Source organism: Hevea brasiliensis, chromosome 14, assembly GCF_030052815.1.
Source record: "Hevea brasiliensis isolate MT/VB/25A 57/8 chromosome 14, ASM3005281v1, whole genome shotgun sequence".
Classification (NCBI taxonomy): Eukaryota; Viridiplantae; Streptophyta; class Magnoliopsida; order Malpighiales; family Euphorbiaceae; genus Hevea; species Hevea brasiliensis.
In genome coordinates this window covers 58,965,878-58,975,403 of record NC_079506.1, presented here as the reverse complement: position 1 = coordinate 58,975,403, position 9,526 = coordinate 58,965,878, and the positions used below count along the sequence as shown (strand labels likewise).

Below are 9,526 nucleotides of genomic sequence, written 5' to 3'. Positions count from 1 at the left end.
AAAATAATAGATTACTAACAATTTGTTGAAGCTTATTTTTCCAATCAATGTCATTAAAAAATATTTTTGGCCATAACAAATTTTCTCATTGTTAAAGTTAATTGATAAATTGTTTTAGCCTAACAATTTGAAATAAACATTATTTTATACCCTTATATCTTAATTTAATGGGCTAATATTAAAAATATTAATATTTTTTACCATTTAATTAGTTCAATGTTAACTAAGTAATTGCTCACAATTTTTTTAATTATAACGCCCGACTCTAACCGTTAAAGAAATTGTCCGCTTTGGCGCATCCCATCCTGAGCCTCACAGTTTTGTCCTATAGATGAAACGGAGAATTTCTCAGGAAGTCACCCATCCTAAGATTTCTCTCAAGCGAGCACGCTTAACCCCGAAATTCTTTCAATTCTCTAGGTCATTCCATCAAAAGACGCATCTAGTACTTACTTTCCCCCATTTCAATATATGATTCGATTCATTCTTGCCCCCTGCCCTGTGTCATGACCCAACCTATGGGCCGGACCGGCACTAGGACCTGGGCCAGCCTAAAGCCCCCGAGGCCCGTAGTAAGCCTAACTGTTCATTTACCCAATGCTGAGGCCCATTTGGGCCCAATTTCAAGAAAACAAACGGACAGAGTCCGGCCATAAAATGGACTTACCAACGGGGAGTTTTCGACTCACCGGACCTGTAAACACAATATATAGTCATTTGGGGAGCTCAGCTCACCCTCCACATACTCATCAACATAAAATAAATGGGAGCTCAGCTCCCTCATCCAATCCATCAAACATGCATAGCATATTTAGTTTACAGGTCCAACATGATAATAATATTACAGACCAAATTCAAATAATTACTGCTAACACATGCGGAAATTCTAGGAGTAATTAATATTACACAATATTGATAAACAACCTGCGAGGTAGAAAAGCAGGTTAACCCAGAACAAAATATCCTCCTGTGGCCTGTAAAAATTTTTGAACAGGAGTGAGCGTTCGACTCAGAGAGTAAAATATCAATTTTAACCATAATCTCTATAACTATCTGAAACTAATGCAACCTGTAGAGTGAAATGCAACATCAACATCATATTCACATCATAGCATCAAAAAGGTAATTTGGAGCACTCACACACCTGTAGCATCAATCATAATATATTGGGAGCCGATCCCTATCTGACTCTCTTAAATCCAACTGGTGCCGTGAAGAACTCAAGCGGACTTTCGCTTAATAAACCAAATCGAGGTCCCAGTGAAGAACTCAAGCGTGACTACCCCTCGAAGGAACGGGTCCCAGAAGAACTCAAGCCGTGACTACCGTCCTATCCATAGTCCACACCACATCACACGCACGCCAACGCACGACACCGCTGCTCCAAATTACCACAACAACACTCATGGCACATCAACAGTTATCAATGCAACATAAATCGTGCCTAGAGTTTAACTACATAAATATATGCATATAAGTGATGCATGGGCATGCTGAACATATAATAATATCGAAATTACAATTAAAATTAATATTTTACTCACAAACTTGACGACAAATTACTGTGGCGGCTGGGCGGAGGAAGAAGGCTGTCCCGGCTCACCTGACAATTACATTACATCTATTTAATAAATTTGACTCAATACAAACAAAGAAAAATATCAAGTACGTCCTAAGTCGTAGAAAATCCAGTGAGTCTCCCTATACCTAGGACCTACCCAACCTGCAAAAGGGCTAAAAACGCACTTCTATACTCACAATCCATATATCAACAGTTCAATCATATCACATAGCCCCTCCTGGGCCCATCAAATCAATCACCAATCACAATACGCAAAATTTCAATTTAGTCCTTATTATTGATTATTTTTGCAAAAACTGCCCAAACAAGCTCTAAAAATTATAAAACTTTGCCCCGCGGTCCTTAGCAATATTACTAAGCTATTGCAAAAAGAATCGTAATTTTCTAAGCTACCACGAATATTTTATGGATTTTTAATCCTATTTAAGCACTAGAAAATTAAGAAAAAACAAGGTTCGGGTTTACATTTTCAGATTCAGACTTCGGGAACAATCTCGTGACGTCAGACAATGGGGGGCTAGCCAAAACCTCGGCCCAATTCGGAGACTTTTCGTGCAGTCCATCGGCGAAATTTGCGTAACGATCAATCGCCGAATTTCGCGAATCGAGAATACCTACGAAGCCCATAACACTGGCGTTATTAAATAAATTTATCAGAATTTTCTAAGATCATTTAATCCACGAAAATACACAGCGAAGTTCAGAGGGACCCAACGAAAAAACGAGTGGAAAAATTCGAAAGATATGTCGTTGCGAAGCTCTAGACTAATGGAGCGTGCTGGTGGCCTCGGTTTTCTCGTGGGATTCACGGTTTTCGAGAAATCTAGCCCGAAAGTCGAAATGGGCTAAAATCTTCCCGAGCTAAAATCGGACAATCCGCTCGATGGATTTCGGCGTTCTTGGTGTCTATGGAAAGCTCTCGCCGAGTAGATGATTTTGGACACAAGACCCGTCCAATTGGTGGGCCGGATCGGATTTGGCCGTGGAAGTCGAGCGGCGCCTTGCAGGGGAATCGCGCGCTTTGCTCGGGAGGCAGGAGGCCGGAGGACGAGGGGAGGCGCCGGCGGCGGGAGGGGAGGAGAGAAAAGAGAGAGAGAAGGGGAGAGTGTCGCGCGGAGGAAGAGGAAGAAAAGAGAAGAGACCGATCCGATTCGACCGGTCCGATCCGTCCGGATTCGATTCGGCTCGATTCGAATTACAAAATTTTGAATTTTTACTCTGCCTCGGGACCGAAAACGAGGTCCAAAAATTCCGAAAAAATTTCCGAAAACTCAGAAAAATACGTAGACTCCAAATATATTTTTAGTTTTGCCACGTGGTCTTTAAATTAATTTTTAAAAATCATCAAAGTTTATATTTTCGGAAAATCGAACCCGATTTTTAAAATCCGAAAAATCTCAAAAAAAAAATTCCTAAAATTTAAATAAAATTTAAATATAAAAAATACTCATAATTAATAAAATTTTGGGGTGTTACATTCTTCCCCCCTTACAGAAAATTCGTCCTCGAATTTTACACAAGGCAGAATAAAGCACATGACTATACATTGAACAAATATGGGTACTTGCTACGCATGTCCCGTTCTGACTCCCAGGTGCACTCTTCCACTGACTGACTCCTCCATAAAACCTTAACCATAGGGATCTGTTTGGATCTCAGCTGTCTCACTTGGTAGTCCACTATGGCTACAGGCTGCTCCTCAAATGTCAAGTTCTCTTTTAGCTCTATCACATCCTATGCAGTACATGAGAAGGATCAGGAATGTATTTCCTGAGCATGGAGATGTGAAACACGGGATGAACGTGAGAAAGGTTGGGTGGTAGCTCCAACCAGTAGGCAACTGCTCCAACTCTATCAGTAACCTCAAAAGGTCCAATATACCGAGGTGCCAACTTGCCCTTCTTTCCAAATCTCATGACTCCCTTCATTGGAGAAACCTTCAGGAATACATAGTCGCCCACTGCAAACTCCACATCCCTCCGTCAGGGTCCGCATAACTCTTACATCTCTTCAAAAGTCGTCCTCGATCGTTCCTGATTAAAGGAACTACCTCTGAAGTGTACTGCACTAGGTCTACATCATGCACCTTCGCTTCCCCCTTTTCCGTCCAACACAGAGGAGACCTACACTTTCTTCCATATAGTGCCTCATAGGGTGCCATCCCTATGCTTGAGTGGTAACTGTTGTTGTAGGCGAACTCCACCAAAGCTAGCTGCTCATCCCATTGACCTCCAAAATCCAAGACACTCATGCGAAGCATGTCTTCGAGTGTTTGGATTGTCCTTTCTGATCGTCCAGTCTGCGAGGGTGGAAGGTCAGATCAAGTTCAAGCTGTGTGCCAAGTGCCTCCTGCAACTTTCTCCAAAACCGAAGTGAATCGGGCCCTCTGTCGGATATTATGGGCCAGGAACTCCATGCAATCGACTATTTCTCGAATGTAGAGCCGGGCATCTTGTGCCCACAGTATGTAGTCTTTACAGGTAAGAAGTGAGCTGATTTGGTCAGACGGTCTACAATTACCCATATCGAGTCATATCCTCGCGTGGTACGAGGCAACCCAGTCACAAAATCCATAGTGATCATTTCCCACTTCCATTCTGGGATAGGGAGCTCTTGCAGCTTCCCTGACGGTCTCTGGTGTTCAAACTTCACCTTCTGACAAGTCAAGCACTTGGACACAAAGTCTGCTATGTCTCTCTTCATGCCATTCCACCAGTAACTATCTTTCACATCATGGTACATTTTGGTGGAACCTGGATGGACACTGTAAAGTGTGTAGTGTGCCTCTTGCATGATTTCATTTCTGAGATTGTCCACATCGGGCACACATATCCTAGAACCTTGCACTAGGGCGCCATCATTGGCAAATCCAAACTCACCACCTTCACCTTGCTGTACTCTTTCTATGATTTTCATCAATTGTTGGTCTCTGTGCTGGGAAACTCTAACTCTGTCCCTCAAGTCTGGCCTCACTGAAAAGTGAGCCAACAATACCCCCTCATCTGAAAGATCTAGGATTAAACCTTGATCCATCAACTCATGTACCTCCTGAATCAATGGTCTCTTCTCTACTGAAATGTGCGCCAAACTGCCAGAAGATTTTCTGCTCAAGGCATCTGCCACAACATTGGCCTTTCCAGGGTGGTACTGGATGGTGCAATCATAGTCTTTCAGAAGCTCCATCCATCTTCTCTGTCTCAAGTTCAAGTCCCTCTGTTGGAAGATGTACTTTAAACTCTTGTGGTCGGTGTATATCTCGCACACTTCACCATACAGGTAGTGTCTCCAGATTTTTAGTGCAAAGACTACAGCCGCCATTTCCAAATCATGGGTGGGGTAGTTCTGCTCATGCCTCTTCAGCTGCCTTGAAGCATAAGCCACTACCTTTCCATTCTGCATCAAAACACACCCTAGGCCAACTCTGGAGGCGTCACAATACACGGTGTATCCTTCACCACTCACAGGTAGTGTCAACACAGGGGCAGTGGTTAGACACTCCTTGAGCTTCTGGAAACTCACCTCACAGTCATCTGTCCAAATGAATGGAACATTCTTCCTGGTCAACTTAGTTAAGGGAGCCGCTATCCTAGAGAAATCTTGTACAAAACGCCTATAGTAGCCAGCTAAACCCAGAAAACTTCGCACCTCAGTGGTATTTGTAGGCCTAAGCCAATCGATTCTGACTTCAATTTTCTTGGGATCCACTTGAATACCGTCTCTAGAAACCACGTGTCCCAAGAATGAGATGCTTTCTAGCCAAAATTCACATTTCGAAAATTTGGCGTATAGCTGGTGCTCCCTCAAAGTCTGCAACACCATCCTCAAGTGCCACACGTGTTCTTCCTCGGTCCGAGAGTATACCAAAATGTCATCTATGAATACGATGACAAAACGGTCCAAAAATGGCTTGAACACCCTGTTCATCAAGTCCATAAAGGCTGCTGGTGCATTAGTGAGTCCAAAAGACATCACCAAGAACTCATAATGACCATACCTTGTCACGAAGCCGTTTTGGACACGTCCTCATTCTGATTCTCAAGCGATGGTAGCCCGATCGCAGTCTATCTTGGAAAAGAATCTAGCTCCTTGGGTGATCAAACAAATCATCGATCAGGAAGTGGATACTTGTTCTTCACGGTGACCTTGTTCAAATATGCGTAGTCGATACACAACCTTAATGACCCATCCTTCTTTCTCACAAATAAAACAGGAGCACCCCAGGGTGAAGTACTCGGACGTATGAAACCCTTGTCCAAAAGCTCCTGTAGTTGCTCCTTCAGCTCCTTCAATTCTGCTGGTGCCATCCTGTAAGGTGGCATCGATATGGGGTTTGTACCCGGAATAACATCAATGCAGAACTCTATTCCCCTTTCTGGTGGTAACCCTGGAAGCTCTTCAGGGAAGACATCCATGAATTCTCTGACAACAGGAACATTTTCCATGCTGACATCTTCTACAGATGTATCTCTCACCAATGCCAAATACCCTTGGCATCCACGCCTCAACATTTTTCTAGCACAAATTGCTGACACCAAATTATATGGAGCCACGCTCCTGTCACCATCAAAGCTAAACTCTTCCACACCAGGTATGTGGAAGTATACCTTTTTGTTCCTGCAGTCTAAGGTGGCATAATGAGTTGCCAACTAGTCCATCCCCAGGATTACATCGAAATCCATTACTGGTAGAGGAACCAAGTCTGCTGGGAGGATCTTTCCATCCACTACCACTGGGCTACCCGGAAATACCATGTCTACATCTATGTTATCACTAAGTGGGGTAGCTACTGACAAAGGGCACTCTAAAGTTGTAGGGTTTCTACCCAACCTCATGGCAAACACAGGGGAGACAAATGAGTGCGTAGCACCCGGATCTATCAAAACACGAGCCTCATAAGAATGGACGGAAGAATACGCCATGGCGCATTTGAAGCTTGAGCATCCTGGTGGGTCGGTGAAAACCCGAGCTTGACCCCTACCCCGAGTGGCGTAACCACGATCGACTTTTACCTCCTGATCTGCCTCCATATCCACGTCCCCCTTGTCCTCGGCCCTGTTGGCCACTGAACTGACTGCCTGCCATGTTGGAAGCGCCCGGATACAACTGTCGAGGAACATTCGCAACAGAACCTTGTGACCCCATCTGTGGCTCGCTGAACACGGGGCATTCTCTAGCAAAGTGACCAGTTGGCCACACACAAGCATACTCTGATCCCATCAAACAAGGTCTGAATGTCCTCTTCCACACTGTGCACAAGGTGCCAAGGAGGATCTGAGCCGGACCAGAACTCATGTACCTGAATCGTGACCACTTTGGATCCGCACTGTGCAATCCTCGTGGTTTGTGTCTAAAACCACTTTTCTTGTTCCTACTCTTTCCTCTGTAATTACTCTGGCCACCACTATCCGGAGTACCCATGGAAGGGACACCTGAGGAACCCTCTGCTCTGTTTTCTTTGCTCTTCCATTGTCATCTACAAAGATAATCGATCTCAATCTGTCTAGCTCGGTCAACCACCACGTCAAAAGACTGATCAGACATCATGGCCAGGTTTGCATATCTCCTGTCAAGCCCCTTTAGGAATCTTTTCACCTTCATAGTCTCTGTAGATACTGCTGTAGGGGCATATCTGCTCAATTCCAGAAATTCTTTAGCATATTCATCTACAGACCTGCCATTCTGTCTTAAGGCCTCAAAGGCCCACTGCTTCTGATCTCTGAAGCTTTCTGGCACAAACCGATTGATAAAAAGTTCCACAAACTGAGCCCATGTCAAACCCTCCATCCGGGGTAACACGTAGTCATTCATCCATTGCCTAGGCATGGGCCCCATGACGTGCTGCATACACTCTATCAATCTTCTATCAGTCAACTGTAATTCTGTTCCTGCCTGTCTGCAGGAATCCAAAAACCGATATGCATCGTCTGACACATCATAGGTACCAGGCACCAACTTCTTGAAATTTATGATCTGTTTGTAAGATTCCTCTCTTGGTGCGGTGGACTGCTGCTGCTGTGGAGGGTGGACCATGTACTGTGCCATCATGTCGATGGTTCTCTGCAGACCAGCTAGAGTAGCTGCCATGGGGTCCATAGGACCCTGTGCCATGAAAGACTGTTCCTGAACTGTGGGTAGCTGCTCTTCTACTTGAGCAGCTCTAGGCCTCCTACCCGCCTCCTGGCAGCGCCTCATCTGTCTTGACACCTCGTCGAGCACATCGCTCGTGCGATGGCGCTCTCACCTTCTACGCATTTTCCTGAAATTCAGCAGCATTAGCCCACAAAATTCAAAACTGCTCATTACACAGCTCTATAGACTCATATTTATACATAACATATGGAGCAGAAACTAGAAGCAAAGATGACAATGCAAGACGAATGTGGACCCTATATTTCCGCATGTGACTCCTAGTAGACTCTTCCCAACACTTTAGACAACTTTTCCCTAAGAATCTGGAGCCTAAGCTCTGATACCACATTTGTCACGACCCAACCTATGGGCCGGACCGGCACTAGGACCTGGGCCAGCCTAAAGCCCCCGAGGCCCGTAGTAAGCCTAACTGTTCATTTACCCAATGCTGAGGCCCATTTGGGCCCAATTTCAAGAAAACAAACGGACAGAGTCCGGCCATAAAATGGACTTACCAACGGGGAGTTTTCGACTCACCCGACCTGTAAACACAATATATAGTCATTTGGGGAGCTCAGCTCACCCTCCACATACTCATCAACATAAAATAAATGGGAGCTCAGCTCCCTCATCCAATCCATCAAACATGCATAGCATATTTAGTTTACAGGTCCAACATGATAATAATATTACAGACCAAATTCAAATAATTACTGCTAACACATGCGGAAATTCTAGGAGTAATTAAAATTACACAATATTGATAAACAACCTGCGAGGTAGAAAAGCAGGTTAACCCAGAACAAAATATCCTCCTGTGGCCTGTAAAAATTTTTGAACAGGAGTGAGCGTTCGACTCAGAGAGTAAAATATCAATTTTAACCATAATCTCTATAACTATCTGAAACTAATGCAACCTGTAGAGTGAAATGCAACATCAACATCATATTCACATCATAGCATCAAAAAGGTAATTTGGAGCACTCACACACCCTGTAGCATCAATCATAATATATTGGGAGCTGATCCCCTATACAGCTCTCTTAAATCCAACCTGGTGCCAGCGAAGAACTCAAGCCGGACTTTCGCTTAATAAACCAAATCGAGGGTCCCAGCGAAGAACTAAAGCCGTGACTACCCCTCGAAGGAACGGGTCCCAGCGAAGAACTCAAGCCGTGACTACCCCGTCCTATCCATAGTCCACACCACATCACACGCACGCCAACGCACGCACACTGCTCCAAATTACCACAACAACACTCATGGCACATCAACAGTTATCAATGCAACATAAATCGTGCCTAGAGTTTAACTACATAAATATATGCATATAAGTGATGCATGGGCATGCTGAACATATAATAATATCGAAATTACAATTAAAATTAATATTTTACTCACAAACTTGACGACAAATTACTGTGGCGGCTGGGCGGAGGAAGAAGGCTGTCCTGGCTCACCTGACAATTACATTACATCTATTTAATAAATTTGACTCAATACAAACAAAGAAAAATATCAAGTACGTCCTAAGTCGTGCCGAAAATCCGGCAGAGTCTCCCCTATACCTAGGACCTACCCAACCTGCAAAAGGGCTAAAAACGCACTTCTATACTCACAATCCATATATAAACAGTTCAATCATATCACACAGCCCCTCCTGGGCCCATCAAATCAATCACCAATCACAATACACAAAATTTCAATTTAGTCCTTATTATTGATTATTTTTGCAAAAACTGCCCAAACAAGCTCTAAAAATTATAAAACTTTGCCCCGCGGTCCTTAGCAATATTACTAAGCTATTGCAAAAAG

The 9,526-nt window shown here is 44.0% G+C and overlaps 1 long non-coding RNA gene across 1 annotated transcript; it reads right to left on the bottom strand.

Annotated features, from left to right (window-relative positions):
• Nucleotides 1–8,272: 8,272 nt before the first annotated feature.
• Nucleotides 8,273–9,308, bottom strand: LOC131173198 (uncharacterized). Its single transcript, XR_009143434.1, has 2 exons — nucleotides 9,113–9,308; nucleotides 8,273–8,533 (listed from the first exon to the last, which is right to left on the bottom strand). It is a non-coding gene; the product is annotated as an uncharacterized LOC131173198 (long non-coding RNA).
• Between the last annotated feature and the right edge of the window lie 218 nt (nucleotides 9,309–9,526).